Raw genomic sequence first — 21,746 nt, 5'->3', positions numbered from 1 at the left:
AACACAAAATAAGCATTGTGCAGATCGAAGATGGCACGGGTAAAACAGGACCAGTACCCTTGGCAGTCCTACAATCTTGGGGAATCAACTGTGGAGTGGCTCCTGGAGAGCTATCCAATGAAGCCCTACTGCAGACGCCTCCTGCAGCTCCAACAGTTACTGATGAAGATGATCAAAACATCGCCTGAAGCATGGAGTGCAGAGGACGACAATCTCCACTGCGCTACTCTCTTTTACACTATCTCTGCTACTTTCATGGTTATCTTGTCTTTAATCTACTGTCTCATGTCCACCGTACTCTTCTGCCTGGATGTCCAGGCAGACTCTAAACTCTCTCATCCCTTTTCTTATGGATAATCGTACTTGGAATGTCTTATGTTGGAATATTCGTGGTTTGAATGCGACTGGTAAATGGGATGCAGTTCGAAACAAAATCGAAGAGTGTGCTTGCTCGATTGTTTGTCTCCAGGAGACAAAACGAGGACATTTTGACCGGGCCTTCATCAGAAATCCCCCACCCCCCGCCGCTATGACTGTTTTGATTTGACTCCCTCGAATGGTGCCTCAGGGGGCCTTCTAGTGCTATGGTGCAGCTCCACCTTTCATGGTTTAGTTCTGGAAAAAAGGAAATATTGCCTCTCTGTAAAATTCACTTCTCTGCATAATGGTGATAACTTTAACGAATGTCTATGAACCCTGTGATGAACCTGATAGATCTGAGTTTATTGACTGGTTCAAGCACTGTGATGTTAATGACACAATTAACTGGCTTTTTCTGGGTGACTTTAACTTCTATCGATCCCTAGAAAACAGAAACAAACCGGGTGGCAATGTGACTGACACTCATATTCAATGATGCTATTGGTCATCTTGGACTCATTGAATTATCCCTAAAAGCCAGAGCATATACATGGAGCAATACGCAATTAGATGCTCTACTTGAACAACTTGATTGGTTTTCCACTTCACCTAATTGGACCCTTCAGTATCCAAACACAGAAGTCCTACCTCTGGCCAAAATTACATCAGACCATATACCCTGCAAGGTTGTAGTGAGTACCAAGATTCCCAGGACAAATGTCTTCAGATTTGAAAACTTTTGGATTGAGCATGAGGGTTTCTTCGACACAGACACACAGTGCAGAATAGTTGGCTCAACACAGAAAATGGTCAGAACTCCACCAGAAATATCTCTGTAAAGCTTAAAAAGCTCAGATCAGCTCTAAAGAATTGGAGTAAAAGTTTATCTAATTTAAATCTCCTGATTGGCAACTGCAACACGGTGATCTGTTTTCTGGACTCCCTAGAAGATTCTAGAGATTTGTTCAACCCAGAAACAAACCTCTGTAATCTGATCAAAATACAGCTCAAGACTCTTCTACACTATAAGAACCTTTATTGGAAGAAAAGATTCACCAATAACAGGGTGAAATTTGGTGATGAATGCACAAAATTTTTACATGCCACGGCTACCATTTCTCATAGGCATAACACTATTTCCCAGATCATGAATGACAATGGTGTTTGGGTTCAGGATCATGCTGGTAAAGAGGGCATGTTGTGGACTGCATTCAAGAACAGGCTGGGGGTTTCTTGTGCCACTACGATGTACTTTAACCTGGGGGACCTCATCCCTTTGAGGGATGATCTTGACTCCCTAGCTGCTCCAATCACTCATGAGGAAATAGATAATATTGTCAGGAAAATGCCTTCGGACAAGACACCAGGGCTTGATGGCTTCAATGGACTTTTTCTAAAAAAGTGCTGGCCAATCATTAAAGGAGATTTCTACAAACTCTGTGATGATTTCTTTGTTGACAGTTTAAGCTTGGATGGAATCAACAATTCATTTATAGTATTAATCCCAAAGAAAGCCAACCCTGAAACAGTGAATGATTACAGGCCTATCTCTCTAATGAACATTGCACCAAAGTTGGTAACCAAAATACTAGCTGACAGATTGCAGATTGACATCATGAAGCTGATTCACAAAAAACCAGTATGGTTTCATCAGATCAAGAACTATCCAAGATTGCCTTGCCTGGTGTTTTGAGTACATACACCAATGCCATCAGTCCAAAAGGGAAATCATAATCCTAAAACTAGATTTTGAGAAAGCCTTTGACATGATAGAGCATCAAGTGATCATTCAAATGATGGAACATCTGGGCCTTCCTCAAAAGTGGATTCAATGGATCAGTAGAATTCTAAATTCAGCTTCAACAGCAATCCTCTTGAATGGCGTGCCTGGAAAATTTTTAAATGCAAGAGGGGAGTTCGACAGGGAGATCCCTTATCCCCTCTCCTGTTTGTTCTTGCAGCTGAACTGCTTCAAGTGTTGGTTAACCAGGCAGCTTCGCAAAACCTCCTTCAGGCTCCTATACCCCAGCCCATGGAAGATTTCCTAATTGTCCAATATGCAGATGACACACTACTAACAATGAAGGTAGATGCTCGGCAGTTAGTATTTCTTAAGTCTCTCCTCAACACTTTTACAGTGTCAACTGGGCTGAGAGTGAATTTCAGGAAGTCCCAAATGCTACCAATCAATGTTACTATTACTAATGAACAAATTCAAAGACTTGCACTCACATTTGGCTGCACAGTGGGTACTTTCCCTTTTACATACCTAGGACTGCCTATGGGCACCACAAAGCCAAGAATGGAAGACTTAACACCAATGATGGTCAGAGTGGAGAGGAAATTATCTGGGTGTGCTACCTGGTTGTCTTACACAGGAAGACTCCAAATGCTGAATGCTGCAATCACACCAATCACAACATATACTATGTGCACAATTAAATTGCCACGGGGTGTCATTGATAACATTGACAGAATCAGGAAACAATGCCTATGGAGAGGAAACTCCGAAAAAAAGAAGGGTGGAAATCTAGTAGCATGGGAAACCATCCAGCAGCCAAAGAATAAAGGTGGACTCGGCGTAATCAATCTGAGGTTACAGAATGATGCCTTGCTTCTAAAACACCTTCAAAAATTCTACAATCAAGCTGACATCCCCTGGGTGCAACTAATTTGGTCCAAATACTATCAAAACAAAATCCCACATGCCTCAAGGGAAATTGGGTCCTTTTGGTGGAAAGACATCCTAAGATTAAATAATATTTACCGGGGTTTCTCCCAATGCATCATCGGTGCTGGAAATACTGCCTGTTTCTGGGAAGATAGATGGATGGGTATGATCCTAGCAAACAGTTACCCAAGACTTGCCTCTTTCTCAATTTCTGATGCAATCTCTGTTCAAGAGGTCCTACAAGCTGCAGATCTGGATACCATTTTCACACTGCCACTGTCTCAACAAGCTATGCATGAGCTGGAGCAGCTCCAAGACGACCTGGCAGATCTTAACTTTGATGAAAATTTAGCTGATCAATGGCAACCTATCTGGGGGAAGGATTACACTGCTAAAAGATTTTATGATCACATCTATGATCTGATACAAGCACACCCTATCTTCCAGATAGTGTGGAACTCCAACTGCACCCCAAGAATTAAATTCTTTATTTGGCTTGTGCTGGTGGATCGCCTAAACACTAAAACTATGCTTACCAGAAGACATATAGGAGCACGAGATGACGATCACTGCGTGATGTGCAGTCTGAGAGAAGATGAGACTATTTAACATCTTTTCTTTACCTGCCTCTTTGCTGTGCAATGCTGGAACCGCCTCAACTTCACCTGGGATCTTTCCCTCAATCTTGAGGATAGACTATCACAAGCCAGACAATACAGTGGACTCCAATTCTTTACTGAAGCTGCGATGATCGCTGCCTGGGAATTATGGAAGATAAGGAATGACAAGATCTTCAACAGGAGCACCCCTAGTCAGGATAGGTGGTTTTACAACTTTAAAAATCAATGTATGCTTCAATCGGCTAGGTTCAAAGCTGACCTGCGGTCTGCTTTTTGTTTTTGGTTAGATGCGTTCACCTAGATTCTGTAAGTCTGCTACTGCCCTTGTACTCTCTGTCCCACTTTTTAATTTAAAATGAGTTTTGTGCTGTGGGGACCTCCCCATAGTTTGCCCCTCAAAAAAAAAGTGGGCCTCTTTTGCTTGTGCTACGCAGAACACGATATTCTGTGGCTTCGTCTGCGTATTCTTCGTGTTTTCTTCTTATTCCGGACTTGTGCTCCTAAAATCATAAATTCTCCAAAACAACTATGGAGCTAGGTTAGTGATACAAATATGTTAGTAAGAGGCATGGTTTTCCTTCTCTTGTGAGTATAGTTGACGGTCATATTTTGCAGTTAACAATCGTCAACATTGCTTCTACAGTTGCATGATTGCCTTTGTTCATGCAAGTGCTGGCCAGAGGGATGAGGGAACAGCATAATTCAAAGAACTGGAAAACTTATTTGGATCATTTGGATGCCGTACTATATTTAGTTATTCCAAATTGGATAAAATTAGACACTCCATGATTATTGTACCAGATGTTAGGCCTTGCGCAAGTTGAAGTGAATAATTCTTACTGTTTCCTAATTTGTTTTCTCCAAGAAAGGAAAGGGGGGAATTTCATTTCATTCATCTTTCCTAGACACGACGCAGCTGCGAATTTTTTAATATGATTTATTACGGAATGATACCTTGAATATGAGAAATTACGAAACTAGACCACTATCATTTTCCCATTAGACGAGATTTGAATTTTGTCCTCTCCGAAGACAAAAATAGACAATTTCGTCTAATAAATAGGCGAAATACGGAGATTTCGTCTGTCAAGAAGATGGAATATTTTTCCATCAAACAAGTAGATGAAAATGCATGAAAAGACAATTCTCGTGCAGCGTGTATGATGAAATTTAAATTTTGTTGAAAAAATAGATTTTGTCCACGAAAATGCATGAAAAAGACAATTCTTGTGCGGCATGTATGACGACATTTTGTTGGAAACGTATATTTTGTCCACGAGTAGATGAAATTTAAATTTTGTCTACTCGTCACATGAAATTTAGTTTTTTTATTCTTGCAATGTAGTCCTTTTTTTGGAGTTTTTTATTCGAAGATCTGAGTTTCTATTTTTGAATAACCTTTACGATGTTTTGCACAAAAACAAATGGCACTGTAGTCCAAAGTTTTCCTTGTACTGCATCATGGAGGAGTCATGTTCGCCAGCAAAGCTATGTCATGGAGCAGTCACGTCATTCTGAAAAAGGCTATCATTTTAACAAGCTATGCTCTGGAAGGTTTAGACTTGAAGTAGTCATGTCTTCTCAAAAGGTTATCATTTTAACAGGCTATACTCTGGTCAATGTACTGCAAAGTCTATGATAAATAAGGTATGAACCATACAGTCTCGGCTTGTATTACAGACTACAAATGGTGGTACCGTAATGATAACCAATGCAAGCAGGGGCCTATTGCGTCTCTAAATGGTACAATGTTATTGCTCTAAACAGCAAACTCAACAAAGAAATGTAGTGGCATGTGCAACATGGTAACCTCGTATTGTAACTACACCTATAACATGCCTTAGGGAATGTACAATGCCCAGATTATATGGTGGTGCTTTGCTGAGTGCACCGGGGATATACTACTACAAAAAGCATTAACCGCGACCTTTAAAAATAGACTCGAAGGCGGGCAGCAATTACAACCGCCTCGGTTAATGCCTCGGATTAACCGAGACGGCCACTTCATTAACCGAGGCGGTGGATTTTTATTAACCGAGGCAGTTACCAAAAACCGCCTCGCAAAACCGTTTTACGGAGGCGGGCATCATAAGGTAACCACCTCAAAAAATAGTCTATTTTCGGAGGCGGTCGTCTTAAGTTGTCCGCCTCCTTACCTATTTAACCGAGGCAGTTATATTATAAGGCCCACCTCCTAAAACTAGGCCCAGTCCGCTACTATTTCTCAACCCAAAGGAAACCCGATAGCCGGAATGATATAAAAAAGATTTGGTTTCTTAGTCTCCCTCTCGCACAGAACCTCCTCTCTTCCTCTCCCTCTCGCGCAGCACCTCGGCCAGGGCGGCCGTGGGTGAGGCAAGGCCGGCATATCCGTAGGCGGCAGGAGAGGCTGGCAGATCCGGTGGCGACAGTGCATCCCTTCCTCTTCTTCCCCACGGATGGCGGATCCGGTGGAGGGCGCGGGCAAGGCGGCCTGCGCGGCGGCGTGAGCATGGGTGAGGTGAGGCCCGCGAATCTAGCGGTGGTGGGTGAGGCCGGCGGATCCAGCGGCAGCGGCGGATCCCATCCCCTTCTTCCCCACGAACGTTGGATCCGGCAGCAGGTGCGGGCAAGGCGGTGGGGCCGGATCTGTCGACCTGGAGCGGCGGGCGGGTGACGGGACACAGCACAGTAGCAGTCAATGGGCTTGACGGGCCTATGGATGGGCTTGGCAGGCCTATCCACGGGCTTTCTATTTTTTTTATTTCATTTACCGAGGCGGGCAACCGTGACCTTCGCTCTGAGGCAGTTGCAAAAACGCTCTCGATTGATGGTTTTTGCTCACCTCCGTAAAGATTTCTGTAGTAGTGATATTTTCCCTTTCCAATTGCATTAGACCCTACTTCCTTGGCCCGGCGGGCCCTCTCTTGCTTCCTCTCCCTATCAGCTTCACGTGCCTGTGCCTCCAGATGTTCCACCTCCTCCATCCTCTTCTAGATTTCTTCTTGGTCTTTCTTGCGCTTCTCTTCTTGCTGTTCCTCGTGCATCATTCGCTGCCACCTTTGTGCAGCCCACCTTGCTTCGTGTTCGACGTGGTCCTTAGTCTGCTGAGATTGCTCGGTGTCCAACCACTGCACAAAATCACATAGAGGCGGTGGAGTCTTTCTCCAAATCATGTTAGTGAAGGTACTCAAGATGCCTAGAGGGGGGAGGGGATAGGCGTATCTGCAACTTAAAACCACTTTAAACTCTGTCAAACACAGAGGATCCTGGAGACTCTGGGTAGGAGCCCGGATACTTCGGACTATCCGGAGTTCTTGGCCGGACTATCTGGAGTTCTTGGTCTTACTCTCCGAGTATGAATGCTGAAAGGGAAAAACTAGGTACTGATGCAAGAAAAATAGATCGAGTAAATTTCCATGTAACAGGGGGTCTTCCTAAGTGATTCTCAACAGCTGATTCACACTAGAATTTTGTAAATAAGTGGATCGAGCTCAAACCCTAGAAAGTTAGTCTCATGAGAAAATAGCAACGGACTCAAGTAAAGTGCACAAGAGGAGACAATGATTTGTTTCCTGAAGTTCACTCCCAATAGAGCTACGTCTCCATCAAGGTTTTAAATAGCCGGCTATAGCTTCCGCTATAGACGGCTATAGCTTCTATGAAGGCCAAACGCTATGGCATTTAGCCCACTAAAGCCGGCTATAGCCCGCTAAATGCCGGCTATAGCCCGCTAAACGCCGTAGCGGCAGCTCTGCCGCTAAACATCTTAGCCGGCGATTTAAAACCTTGGTCTCCATTAAGAAAGAGTTCAAGAGACGGCGCTCAAGAACCCATATGCTCCTCACCCAAGGGCGAGACTAATGCTCAAGCAGGTCACTTACTATGAGTTCCCCCAAGAGGAATGAATATTATAAACTTCTTGTGGTGCTAACAATCGCAGCCGAGCACTCACAAGTACGCCCAGCCGTCTAGGAGCTCAATGCTCTAAGAGTAACAAACTTGAAATCCACAGCCTTGACCAAAACAAAGTGCTCAAGAGATGGAATGTTAGCTCACTAGCACGAATCTTGCCCTTGCAGCACTCTCACTTACATGTGAACTCAAATAATGTCGTATTTACCTTCCAACAGCAAAAATTGAACTTATATTTGCTTATGAAAAATTGTGCTGTTTATTTTAAGTGCTTATGCGAAATAAACTACGCGTTATGTACAGATTTGAATAACAGTACATAACTTTGGGATAACACAAAATAATGGAAAAGAGGGTGGTTTAATATAAAATTATGAAAAAGAATCATCAAATTCCGAGTCCATATGAGGGAGAAATACCACTTACACATTTTTATTAAGGATCGAAAAGAGAAATATGGACTATATAGGACAACTTTTGGATTTCACCCAATCGCGCGCAGCAGTCTTTAGGGATTCAATTCGGACCGACAAGTGGGGTCACCTGGTCAGTGGGGCATCCCGCCCAAAATTTTTGATGGGCGGCAACTACGCCGCCGAAGCCGAAAACATTTCCTCGAAATGTCCCTTCTACCCTCAACCCAAAGGCATACCGCTACCCCATCTCTCAAGGGTATTTGTAACAATCTTCCCCCACGCACTATATCAATTGACCCTTGGATCAGTCCCTGCCGCCATCTCCCACCTTTCACCATTCCACTCCACCGATGGCCACCGCGATGGATCTGATTCCCCATGGACCACTACTTCCGCGCCGGAGCTGCTTCCATGTCGGCCAGTACCTCCGCACCGGATCTGCTTTCCCCGTGGGCCACTACCTCCACACCGGAGCTGCTTCCACCGTCGGCTACTACCTCTGCACCGGATCTGCTTCCCCGTCGGCCAGTACCTCCGCACCGAATCTGCTTCCCCATTGTCCATTGCCTCCGCACTGGGGCTGCTCCTCTATCGGCAATACCTTCGACGAGCAGCTACCCCGACAATTGACCATGGTCGGTCCAGGTATGCAAAATCCATCCATCCTCTATGTACAATCGTTCCTCTTCTCCTCCTCTTAGGGATTAGAAGCTATAGTGGGTTTGTATTCGCCCTCGTATCATGAATGTGCTCTGCATGTAGGTTACTAACACTAAAAATCTATTATGCACTTTTAAGAACCGTCAAACTGTGAGTATGAAATGCAATGGGAAGCCAACATTAGCGCTAACAACAGAATAATGGGAGAGTGTGTGTTGATGGTCTATAATGACATAATTTGACCGTCAACTATCGTGCAATATGAGAGCATCACAAGGAATAAGTGGTAGCATAGGATGATTATCTAACGAATTCCACAGATGCTAGTCTGAGAATGTGTGCTGGTGAATCTGGGCCAAAAATGCAATGAACCATCAAGTATGATCCAAGATATAAATGCTCAATCAAGTATAAGGATCAAATGGCCCACTAGACAGCCTCACATGAGAAGGAATACAACCCACAAGCAAGGTGACATGTCATCAATCCGAGGCAACACCTTCTCGACGAATTAGACGCGTTCATGAGGATCTACGGGCCCACCAAATCTACCAAACTGCCTTAAGACAGGCCCTTGCCCACATATATGACATGGGGGCCTACCTAGTAGTGTCCTGACAAAAAATCGGGCCAAATGGCTAGGTTTTCCAGTCGGCCGACCAACCAAGTCAGCCGACCAAAGGTCGGTGCCTCTGGTGCTCTCCCTTCCACGTGGCGACTCCTCATTCGATGCCAAGGTCGGTTCCATGAGGCTCCACCCCAAATTTCGGCCGAGGAAGGGGTGGCTGTCCCCTATATATATGAGAGGAGGGGCTCCATTTCAAGACACACCACCAAGTTGGAGTTCACATCCACTTCAAGCTTTCTCTTTGGTTTTGAGTTGTCTTAGAGTAGGGAGAGGGTAGACGTACTCAGGAGGGGCGCCAGTTGTCGGTGCTCTTCTCCATTTTGTACCTCTACGAGAGTGAGGGAGTAGTTCGGGAGAAGTGCCGGTTGTTGGCACTCTTCTCCAGCTTGTACCTCTACGGATGCTGCTACATTCTTCGGGTTTAGTAAGTATTCGTGGTTTTTATCTCTAGTAATTTACTCGGTGTAGTAGATGCTAGTAGTGCTTGTAGTTGAGTGAGATCAGTTCTCTTACTCGCGGGTTCATCGCTCTGTATTTGTACAGAGTGCTGTAGTTTACTACGGGAGCTCAAACGTAGTTAGACTGTAGTAGTAATCAGTAGTGTAGGCGTGGTGTCTAGGCTAAGGGTTATCCTTCGTTTGCCTTGTACCCCACGGTTTGTAGAGGTAGGCCGTAGGTGGTGACAGCCCTATTGGTCCTTCGTAATCCTCTATGTTCGGATATAGCGTAGAGCTGTTGGCCGGAGTCGACTGGCAGACCAGTTGTAAGCCGGTGCCCGAAGCGAGTATTGTGCCCGAGAGATCGACTTTTAACTCAGCAGTAGCACTATCTTAGGAATCCTCTCTGTCCTTTTACTTGTCTTGGTGTGTCCTTGGACCGACTAGAATAGAAGAGAGTGCACACACATTCCCTGTGGATTCATAACCCTTGGAATACTCTGAGGTGAAAGCTACAACGGTATACGTGCACTTACGGATTTATTTGTGATGCTAAAATACCCAACAGCGTGGCAATAGTGTTTTGGTATCAACTGTTAGATCGTTGGCAACAAACAAATCAACTTCAAAGGGGGAAGGTTCAGGCAGCATGGTGAAGAGGTCTGGCAAGAATGCTAGTCAGGGTGAAGGGTCTGATTTATCAGATTATATCTCTGAAGCTGAGGAGCCAGATGATGGAGATGATGATACAGACTTAGAAGAGGAGGCGACACCCCTAGCAAATGAGGTGCATCTTCTATCTTGGCTGAGCGTGGGGGATGCGGGACTACATATTTCCAATGCCTATACAAGCCGCACTAGTGTTGGGAGTATATATCTGCAATACATACAAGTGCTTCTCATTTATTGGTTTAAACAACTTCTGTTTTTTAATTCATCAGGGTCCTCTATGAACTCGGCATAGTAAGGTGTGTGAAAAGAGGAGGAATAGAGTTGCTGTCACGGCTCCTTGAGGCAGCCAACCCAAGAGGGTCAGGTTAATCCCACCACCAGAAGTTGTACCTGCAGTTTCATCAAGGATACTGTTGACAGTCCTTATGTCAGAAATAAAGTCGTCAACTGCTGCATCTTTTCTTAACATTCAAACACCAAAAGTAGTTATAGGGCTTATTTCCAACCATTTCCACAAGTTTTGGTGATTCTTGGATTGCAGGCACCCATACGCAGAATAAGGCAAAAATGTATAAAAGACGAGACACAAATGCACAGAATATCCGATCCAGCATCACACTTACAAAGAGGGGCCCACAAGTCAGAGCAAAACAACGAACAAAGCCCCAGCACCGATGTAATACTAAAGAGGGCCCACCTAACAGTCACCCATCCAAAGGCGGCAGTCAAAGGTGGCCATGTGGGGCCGGCCGAACCCCAGGTTCGGCCGAACCCGGATGGGTTCCCGGCCCCCTCAGCTTTGGAAGGAAGGTTGCCACCGTCATCCCAATGTCGGTTATCCATGTTCCCGCTCTTATCTCACCCGGGAACCGACCTCTCCACACTATTTAAAGGTCTCCACACACCCTCTCAAGGCATCCAATTCTTTTTCATTCTTATACACAAGGAGGAAAAGTAGTAGTAGTGCTCCACTTGTACCATTAGAGTAGGGACTATGCGAGGTGGAGGATCGGAGAAGAGCTGGACATGTCGGCCTCTCTTCGTCTTGTACTTCGACGAATACGAGCATTTGAGTAAGTATTCGGAGTTCATCTTCTGTTAAGTTCTTGGTTTAGTATTCTTAAGTTATTCATTTGTTTACGGGTTCATCGTCCGTTCTCGCAACTAATACTCTAGTAGAGGGCCCCTGATAAAGACGGGTAAACCCTGCGCAACGCTAGAGTAAGTAATCGAAGGCTTAAGTGTGGTGTTTAGGCTCTAGATTACCTTTGTTTGCCTCGTGCTCCATAGTATTGAGGGGTAGACCGCGGGTGGTGACAGTCTTGTCCGTCTGCTACGAAGCTGCTTCATGGTTAGTGCACTCCCCCCTATCCGAGCACGGCGTAGAGCAACAAGCCGGAGGTCCCTAACAGTACCTGGGTCAGACCGGTGCCCGAAGTAAATGAGTGATGAACCTGAGTTTACCTTGCCTTGATTCTTATCCTTAGATAAACCACACTACCCAAAGCTCTCCTATTTCTCGTTCTCCTGTGTCACACTAGCTAGAAGACCGTTACACCTCCGTTCCCTGTGAAATTACGATACCTTGAATACTCTCCGGGTTAAGTGCTACAATGGTATCTTCCATGGGCTTGCGGATCTTATCTGTGATCGTTAAGAAATACCAACAAGCATTTCTGGCGCCGTTACCGGGGAACGGTTGCTGTAGTTATCTTCGAACCTAGTTGCCCGTGTATCCTCTCTTTTCTTTTATATCTCCTTATCCTTTTGTTTTACCATGGAACACATGTCTATCCAAAACCTTTCTGCTCCTAAGGTCGAGTTCGTAGAGCCACCCCAATCGTCGAAGCCAATCACAGCTTCCAGCTTCGAACTCCGCCCTGGCTTTATAGCCATGGTTCGGGAACAAACTTTCTCGGGATATGATAGAGAAAATTCCAACCACCACCTACGAGAGTTCGAGCAATTGTGCTCATGTCTGTCGATTGCAGGCATGGCACGAGAAACACTTCGGTGGAAGTTGTTTCCCTTCTCTCTCAATGAGAAGGCGAGACAATGGTACGCCCATAACGTAGGAAAGGTAAATGCAGAATGGGAAGAATTACGAGATAGGTTCTGTCTTGCATTCTTCCCCATTTCCTGTATTGCTTCTCTATCAAAAGAAATCCTCGACTTTTCAGGACGAGAAGGAGTCCCTAGGAGCAGCCTGAACCAGGTTTTCACAGCTTACTCATGCTGGCCCAGACTTGTCTATCCCTCACCATGTGTTGCTTCAACCCTTTTGGTTAGGGCTTAGCAAGGAATCTGCCATACAGCTTGATATTTCCGCCGGAGGGTCGTTCACCCATAAAACCACAGCCGAAGGAGAAGCTTTCTTGGATCGTATCTGTAACACCCGGTTTATAAAAGAACATAAACCGAGCAATCATATACGTGCCAGGATCAAGTCACACGTATATACAACAGAATGAACAGTATATCATAGCACATATCACGTAAAAAGATATAATAAAGCGAATACGAATGTTATTTATTACATTAATGACAAAAATGTCTGATACAGCGGAAGCGAAGTACAAAATACGATAAAAGCTCTCCGAAGCTGAAGCAGGGCGCCACAGGGACGTCGACTGGGAGACGAAGCACCTAGAAGTCCTCGTAGTCCTGGTAGCGCTGGACGAACTCCCTCGTGTCGGCAGGAACTGAGCAGCAGTAGCGTAGCCAAGAGGAAAAAAAGTAGAGAAGAGGCAAGGGTGAGTACACAACTTGTACTCAACAAGTATAACACAAACTATGAGGCTCTAGGCTGGCGGACTCAACTGCATTAGCTTTTAAGTGTTGGCAAAATTTTATTAAAACTATTTACTACGAGTTGATGAATTACCATTGACCCCGTTACATAGTAATTAATCAGAATTAATTATACTACTACTGAGAACCAAACCAAAACCAAGCCACCAAGGTAACCCCGAGAAGCACCTCCCTCGTCGGAAGGAGATAACTTCACTAATCAAAAGGAGGATCTGGGCCGCTCATAACCGTGAGCACGGCTAGTATACCAGTTTTACACTCTGCAGAGGTTGCACATCTTTACCCACAAGTCGTGAGCTACGCCAGTTGTTCATCACACTTCCTTAGGTGAGATGGCCAGCGACTCACTACGAGGCCTTTAAAAAGAATCTCGTTGGTAAGGCGTAACCGCGAGAGTTAGGTCGGCGACGATGGGGCCCACCTCCGGGGGTACAAGCACAGGAGCGCAATCCAAGCACAGACCAAGCCGGAGGAGCAGGGACCATTGAAGCTTACTACTCTTGCCCCGCAGGTAAGTTACTCCAAACCAAAAAGATCTAATTATTACGCCAAGTCTATCCCATTCTAGCCTTGTGGTAGCGCTGTTGTCCCAGGTTGTCGCTCTATGAACCGGTCCTTATGGAGAGTGGCCAACCAGGCAGTAAGCACCGTGCTGGCCCCCTAAACCATGTTTCTAAAAAAACATCTTTTAACGAGAAGTGAGCCACTCAAGCCACACAGAGTGCCACTCTCAGAATTAAGTTCAAGTAAAACATTAATCAATTTAATTAAAAAGGACCAGAGTGTGTTATAGCGCAGCAACCTAGCACAACTAACCAAAATGCAACCCAAAGGTATATATAAAGGATATAAAGTGGCTAGGAAAGTCCTTATAGGCATACAGTATTAAAATGCAGTATGAAATTGTATTTAAAGATGATAGGTTGTTCATGTTATACTTGCCTTCCTCGTACTGCTCTGGCTGCTGCTCAAAGTGCTCGGAAGACGGCTGCTCCGGGTACTGGTACTGGGGCTCCTCAACTGGATCGGCGTCTACTCACGAACACATGGCCAAAACAATGCACATTAATAAGCATACAAGCAAACTCTAACAAAAAGCTAAAGAACAGTACATCAATACATAAAAACAGCACACTAAACTAGTCTAATACTGTTCTACGCGTTACAACGATCGCGTGGATATAAAGAACGCTAAAATCGGAGCTAAAAGGCATAATCTAGGCCAAAAACAAGGTTCAGGGGCTTATTTGTAAGAAAACTGAAGTTCCAGGGGGCTTTCTGCTAAAACCGAGGGCTAAAACGTAATTAAACCTTAGTTTCAGGGGCTAACGCGCAAAACCGGCGGCCTTGGACGGCGGGTTTGATTTCTAGAAAGCTCAGGGGGTTCTGTGCAAAGTTTTGGGCCGATCTGTAAATATTTTTGAACTAGCAAGGAGCGCGGGTTGATTCGAGAAAAACTCAGGGGCTCTTTAGAAAGAAAACCAGGCCGAACCGGTATCTAAAGATGTCAGCCGTCAGATCTGGATCTTGTGGCTCGGATCAAAGAGGTAACCTGTTCTAATCCTAAGCGTCCAAGGCAGATCGGGCGGCTGGGATTCAATTAGCGCGATGGGGCGGCGGTGCTCGCCCGCTGGCGACAAATCCCGCGGCGGCGCTTCACCAGGGCTCGACGGAGCTCGCTAATCCGGCTTCCAAGGGTCGATTCGGTCAGGATTTGGGGTCAGGGAGGGTATACGCGTCATGCGTGATCCACCTGTGGCATTAGCTAGGGTTGGGGTGGCTCAGGGGAGTGGATGCGACGGCAGCGGCGGCACTGAGCGCTGGGAACCCACCGGAGGGCGGTGTACCGGCGGTCCCAGGGGCTATGGCCCGTCCAAATTAGCGCCAAAGCGACAGAGAGGGTTTGGTGATTCTTACCGAGGCTCGGGATGGGCGGCGACGTGGCGCAGCGGGGGTGGGCGGCGAGCTCCGGCGGCGGGAATCGGCGCTGCGCACACGGATGGGTTGATGCAGGGGTCGGAGTCGGAGAAGAAGGGCCCGAGGAGGCTCCTGGCACCGGGGCGAAGCGATTGCGGAAACTCGCCGGTGTTGTAGCGCGGTGGAGCAGCGGATTCGCGGTGGCGCAGGGGACGTCGCACGGTGGAGCGAGGCGAGAGGGATGGAGGCGGCGCTAGGGTTTATGGCGGCGCGGCTGAGCGAGTTGGTGGGCGCAGAGGCTGCGGGCCAATTAAAAGGCTGGGCGGGGATCTTGGGGAGGCGTGCCGTGGGAGCGCGGCGTGATCCCCGGCGAGATGTGCGGGCGTCAGTTGCGCGAGCGGGATCCGGAGGAAGAGGACGGCCCTGGCGCGTGGGGCCGGGCCGTCAGCGAGGGCGCGGGAGGAGGGAGAGGGGCGCCGACAAGTGGGGTCCCGGCGTCGGTGAGAGAGGGAGGGGGCACGGCGACGCGGCCCTGGCGAGGCGGGGCGGGAACGGGCCGTGCGCGCTCCGCTGGGCCTTGGCGGTTTGCTGGCTGGGGCGACTTGGGCGCTGGGCGAGCGGGCCTGCGGGTGGATCGGGGCGAGTGCGGTAGCTGGGCCGCGGGGTGGGTGAGTTGGGTCGGCCTGAGGGGAGTGCTGGGTTGGGTTTTGGTTGTGGGTTTGGGTCTTGGGTTTTCCTGGGTTTTGGGCTTCCTTTCCTTTTTCTTTTTCTATTTCTTTTCCTTTCTAAATCTAATTCAAACAAAGTTTGAATTCAAATTTGAATTTGAATTCAAACCACACTCAAATAAAAGTATGCACCAGCATGAATGCAACAAAAAATTTAAACCTATGATAAATTTTAATTAATTAAGGAGCAAAAATTAGGTTAATTTCCAACTAAACACAATAAACCTTAGAAAATTTAAATAAAGCCAATTTAATTTATTAATAAATGCTGAAATTTAAATTAGGGTGTTACAGTATCCTAGAGAACACATCCTTCACAGAAACCCTTCCGACGTCAGAATCCTCAAGCAATGAGGAAGCTCCTTTGGTTGACTCTACACTCCCAACACCAACTCCCATAGAACCAACCACCGAACCTTCCCCCGAACCATAAACAATGGAGGAAGAAGAAATTCAACCTCCAGAGTTTCCTTTCAACATCGAGGAGGACATTTTTCAAAACTTTGGAAACACCTCGATGTATCCCCGTGAAAAAAGACCTCCTGTTCCCAGAGACCCAATAACTGCTCCTCATAAAGCTTCTTTGCAGGAGCAATCAAAAGGGGTAACTGCTGTCATGAACAGTGAATGGGTACATGAGGGGGAAATGTCACTAGAAGCAATTCGAATTCAAACCTCCTTGTATACTCTTCCCTGTTTCATCCAAGGGACTGCTGTTTCAGTTCTCTATAGCCCCACGGTCGGAGCAAACATCATGTCTGCATCTTTTGCGCTTAGCCATCTAAGTGACAACCCATTGCTCCCGACCTTGAGATCGCTATGGATTGGACCACTTTCCACCGTGGAAGTGATTGGAATCTTGCACGACATACCAGTTTGGTACGACAAAACTGAGATTGCCCTAGATTTTCATATTTTTGAAGTCCAAGACTTTGATGTTTTGATCGGGCTTCCCGTCGAGAAGATGTTCCAGAACATTTCTCCTTTAGGAACACTCGACGTAACTCTTGGAGATAAAGCCATTAGCTTACCAATCCTTCGATCAAAGGATTCCGTGGCTGAACCTATACTCCAAGAAGAATCATTGGACAAGGTAGAAGCCGTCTTTCCAATTGAAACCCCTAAGTCTTCTTTAGAAAAATATGTTGAACTCTTTACTCAAGAAGAAGATGACCCGGGTGAAACTTTTGAGTTACCCGCTCGTAAGCAACCTCCTTGTTAACCCATAGAACTGAAGCCTCTTCCTTCTGGTCTCCGCTATGCCTTTCTAAATAGCGACACTGAGACTCCCGTCATTATTAGCAACAAGCTATCTGACGAGGAAACAACTAATCACTGTTTTAGAAAAGCATAGGGCCGTGTTCGGCTACTCACTCCAAGACCTTAAGGGAATCAGCCCTACCCTCTGCACACATCGCATTCCTATAGACCCTGCCAAAACACCTTCTTGGGAGCCTCATCGTAGGCTCAATAATGCGATGCGAGAGGTCGTCAAGAAAGAGGTCTTAAAACTCTTGCACGCAGGGATCATCTATCATGTGCCTCATAGTGAATGGGTTAGTCCCGTGCAAGTTGTGCCCAAGAAGGGGGGCATGACGGTCGTTGAAAACAACAAAAATGAGCTTATCCCTCAACAAACTATCACGGGATGGAGGATTTGTATCGATTACCGAAAACTCAACACAGCCACAAAGAAGGATCACTTCCCGCTTCTGTTCATTGACGAAATGTTAGAACAGCTAGCCAAGCACTCCTTCTATTTTCTCGATGGGTATTCGTGTTATCATCAGATCCCCATTGTTGGGTATTTTAACGATGCGAATTAGATCCGCAAGCGCACGGATACCGTCGTAGCTTTCACCCGTGAGTATTCAAGGGTATCGTATCCACAGGGAACGTGTGTGCACGAACTCCTAACTCAGTCAGTCCAAGGACACACCAAGATTAAGTGGCAAGGCTGGAGAGGATTCCTGCAGTAGCACTAAAGATGAGTTAAAGGTCGATCTCTCGGGTAAGACTCGTTTCGGGCACCGGCTTAGCCCTGAAATGGTCAGGAGACTCCGTCCAATGGCTCTACGCTATATCTGAATGTGGAGGGCTACTAAGTACCAACAGGGCTGTCACCACCTGCGGCCTACCTCACAGACCGTGGGATATAAGGCCTTAGCCTAGACACCACGTCTATGCTACTGATTACTTCTGCAGTCTAACTACGTCTGATATCCCGTAGCAAACTACAACACTCCTTATAAATACAGAGCGACGAACCCGCGAGTAAGAGAACTGATCTCACCCATACAAAAGTACTATGCAATACAAGAATCATAAATACTAACTTACTCATAACAGAGGAAGTCAGCATCCATAGAGGTACATGTTGGAGAAGAGTGCCGACAAGCCGGCGCCCCTCCGAACTACTCCTCATGCTCCTGCTACTCTAAGCACTAGCCTAGGCAGCGCCTCGCCTTTGCAATGGAGCACAAGATCTACATGATGGTGGTGTGTTGAAAGGGGTGCTCTCCTCCTCCTTATGTAGCCTCTCCAAAGGTGGATCCACGGTTAGACTTGAGAGATGGTACTATGCACGTCCGGAATAGATGTAGGGGAGCCGTGGGAATTTGCAGCAGAAAGATGGGCCTGATTTGGCCCACTAGGGGGTCGGGCGACCCAGGGGGTCGGCCGAGCCCAAATGGCACTCCCCTGGGCCTGCCATCCTCTGGACAGCTGATAGGTGGGCCCTGGTCTTGATCCTTGGGTGCATCTTCCTTGTCGTTCCCATTTCATCTAGTTTGTGGGCCCTTCTTGTAAGTGAAACATAGGTGCAAGATATTATGTGCATTTCTTCTCTATTCACTTGTGTTTTCCTCGTTTTACAGTTGTGGGTGCCTGCAAATGATAATTCACCAAAACTCGTGGAATTTGATTAGTCATAAGCCCTATAACTAAGTTTGGTGATTATTGAACATGAAAAGCTGCAGGAGTTTACGGCTGATTTTAGGACTTAACAGCCGTCGACAACACCCCCATACTTAGTCTTTGCTCATCCTCGAGTGAAGGAGAAAGGACTAAGTTGGATGCCACTCCTTGGATGTAACCTGCATACAAGTTATTCCAAGCTTCCTCTAGTCCTGTGAACTTTGAAGTGGCTACCATGATTTCTTAGGTAATTGAAGAATGGAACGATGCAGACTTCAGGTTCCTAGCTCTTCTTGCTTAGAAACTTGGGTTTTATATTTTGAAACAAAAGAATAGTCTTGCTCCTCAAATTGTTCTCTTGAATCACTCGTTTTGTTTTGGATCCTCAACAAGGCAAAGTTGCTGCCTTCTTTTCTCCTATCATCTAATTAGGCTTATGTGGAGCTCAGGGTAGGAGTAGAGAGGCATGCTGGCTTTGCTTCTGTTGCTAAGTCAAAAACAAGATCCAAGCAGAAATGAGTCATACAATCTGATCAAGATGTGCAAGTGTGTGGGAATATTTGTTTTTTTGTGTGTGGAGGATGGATGAACTCCTTTGCATGATACATCTCTCTTCTTTATTTTCCATGGATGTGGACTATCTTTCTCTTTTTTTTCTTTTTGACATGCCTTGTGGGCATGTGGCATACCTTCTTTAGGTATGCATCTTTATTATTATTATATTTTTTTTGACATGCCTTTTGAGCATGTGGCATACCTTCTTTGGGTATGCATCTTTTATTTCTTCTTCTTCTCTCTTTTTTTCATAGCCCTCATCCTTGATAGTCACTTTAGAGAGAAAGAGTCATGGTATATCATGGAGTTTTATTTTGTGGGTGGATGATAGTGTTTGCTATGTGAGTGGACGTGTACGTGATCTTGATCATGAAAGTATGACAAGTCTCTAATAAGGGTCAAAGAATTTGACAAAACTCAAAGCAAAGTCAAACTGCATACGAGGGTTTTATCATGAAAATCTAACTTTGGCCTTGGTAGTAAGTGGCACAGCACTTTGGCCCTCGGCACTCAAGAATGAGTCCAATGGGACAACTTTCTAAGAGTTTGCCGGATGGCGCTAGCGAAACACTACCTAAGAAAGAGTGTGCCAAGTGCCATGGCATGATATTACCCTCCATGTTGGGGATAAGCTGGGCTTCTACGGTGATTCTCCGTATAGAGCATGGAATGGTCGTGGAGGGTGACTCAACCCAAATTGCTTCAGAAAAATCTATTATGTTATTTGACCATTCCTCCCTGGTGTTTCCCTCGAGAAGTGCTTCATTGAGAGGATCAGGAGGAGAAGCAATGTTTGGAGAGATCAATGGTGACGCAAGCATCATCTCTTCGAATAGGTTGTGGTCGTCATGATGCTCCACCATTGGAATTTCCGGGCAGGTGATAGGAGGGGTGAAAGTAGTTTCCCCAGAATCATGATTGAGGTGTAACACCCTAATTTAAATTTCAGCATTTATTAATAAATTAAATTGGCTTTATTTAAATTTTCTAAGGTTTATTGTGTTTAGTTGGCAATTAACCTAATTTTTGCTCCTTAATTAATTAAAATTTATCATAGGTTTAAATTTTTTGTTGCATTCATGCTGGTGCATACTTTTATTTGAGTGTGGTTTGAATTCAAATTCAAATTTGAATTCAAACTTTGTTTGAATTAGATTTAGAAAGGAAAAGAAATAGAAAAAGAAAAAGGAAAGGAAGCCCAAAACCCAGGAAAACCCAAGACCCAAACCCACAACCAAAACCCAACCCAGCACTCCCCTCGGGCCGACCCAACTCACCCACCCCGCGGCCCAGCTACCGCACTCGCCCCGATCCACCCGCAGGCCCGCTCGCCCAGCGCCCAAGTCGCCCCAGCCAGCAAACCGCCAAGGCCCAGCGGAGCGCGCACGGCCCGTTCCCGCCCCGCCTCGCCAGGGCCGCGTCGCCGTGCCCCCTCCCTCTCTCACCGACGCCGGGACCCCACTTGTCGGCGCCCCTCTCCCTCCTCCCGCGCCCTCGCTGACGGCCCGGCCCCACGCGCCAGGGCCGTCCTCTTCCTCCGGATCCCGCTCGCGCAACTGACGCCCGCACATCTCGCCGCAGTGAAAGCAGGTGCGAGAAGGTCCCTGAGCCTGCTGTCCGGTAGGAGCTGCCGGACGTGGAGCCTGCGGTGCCGGTGGAGCTGGTGGAGCACGAGCCGGAGGTGCTGGTAACCTCGGGCCCTGACCTGCCTGCTGCTGTCGAGGCGGGTACTGCTGCGGTGGCCTCTGCTGGTACTGCTGAGGAGGCCGGTACTGAGGCTGGTACTGCTGGGGCTGCTGGAGTCGAGGACGAGTGTTGCTGCCGGAAGCAACGGGGACAACCTTCCTCTTCTTGTCCTCCATCTCCAGGTGCTTACGCTCAGTGTTGAGCGCACTGTCAACCAGATGGTTGAAGTCGTCGAAGCGGAGGTTGAGCAGCGCGTACTGGAGGTAGTCCTCAAGACCCTCCATGAAGTGCTCCTGCTTCTTGCGGTCATCCGCAACCTCGGCAGGGGCGTAGCGAGCCAGCTGAAGAAAGCGATCACGATACTCCGTGACCGACATAGTCCCCTGAATTCACAAAGACAGATAGATATCGGAAAATTAACTCAGGATTCATAAGGATAGAACAAGGGGCATTAGCTCAAAAGAAAATGCTGAATGATCATACTTAAGATTACCTGCTTCAGAGCAAGGAACTCCTTCTGCTTCATCTTCATAACGCCCGCTGGGACGTTGTGGCTGCGGAAACGCTCCCTGAACTGGAGCCAGGTGAGAGCCTCGCGGTCGTGAACTGGGTGGGACTCCCACCAGTCCAAAGCTGCCCCTCGCAGCTGTCCTGCTGCGTACAAGACGCGCTCACGATCATCGCACTGGGCGATGTCCAGCTGACGCTCCACTGCACGGAGCCAGTCGTCAGCCTGAAGAGGGTCGGACGTGTGAGAAAACGTCGGCGGGTGACC

This window comes from Panicum virgatum, chromosome 8K, assembly GCF_016808335.1.
Source record: "Panicum virgatum strain AP13 chromosome 8K, P.virgatum_v5, whole genome shotgun sequence".
In the NCBI taxonomy this organism is placed as follows: Eukaryota; Viridiplantae; Streptophyta; class Magnoliopsida; order Poales; family Poaceae; genus Panicum; species Panicum virgatum.
The sequence above is the reverse complement of the archived record's forward strand: the minus strand, read 5'-3'. Positions refer to the sequence as shown.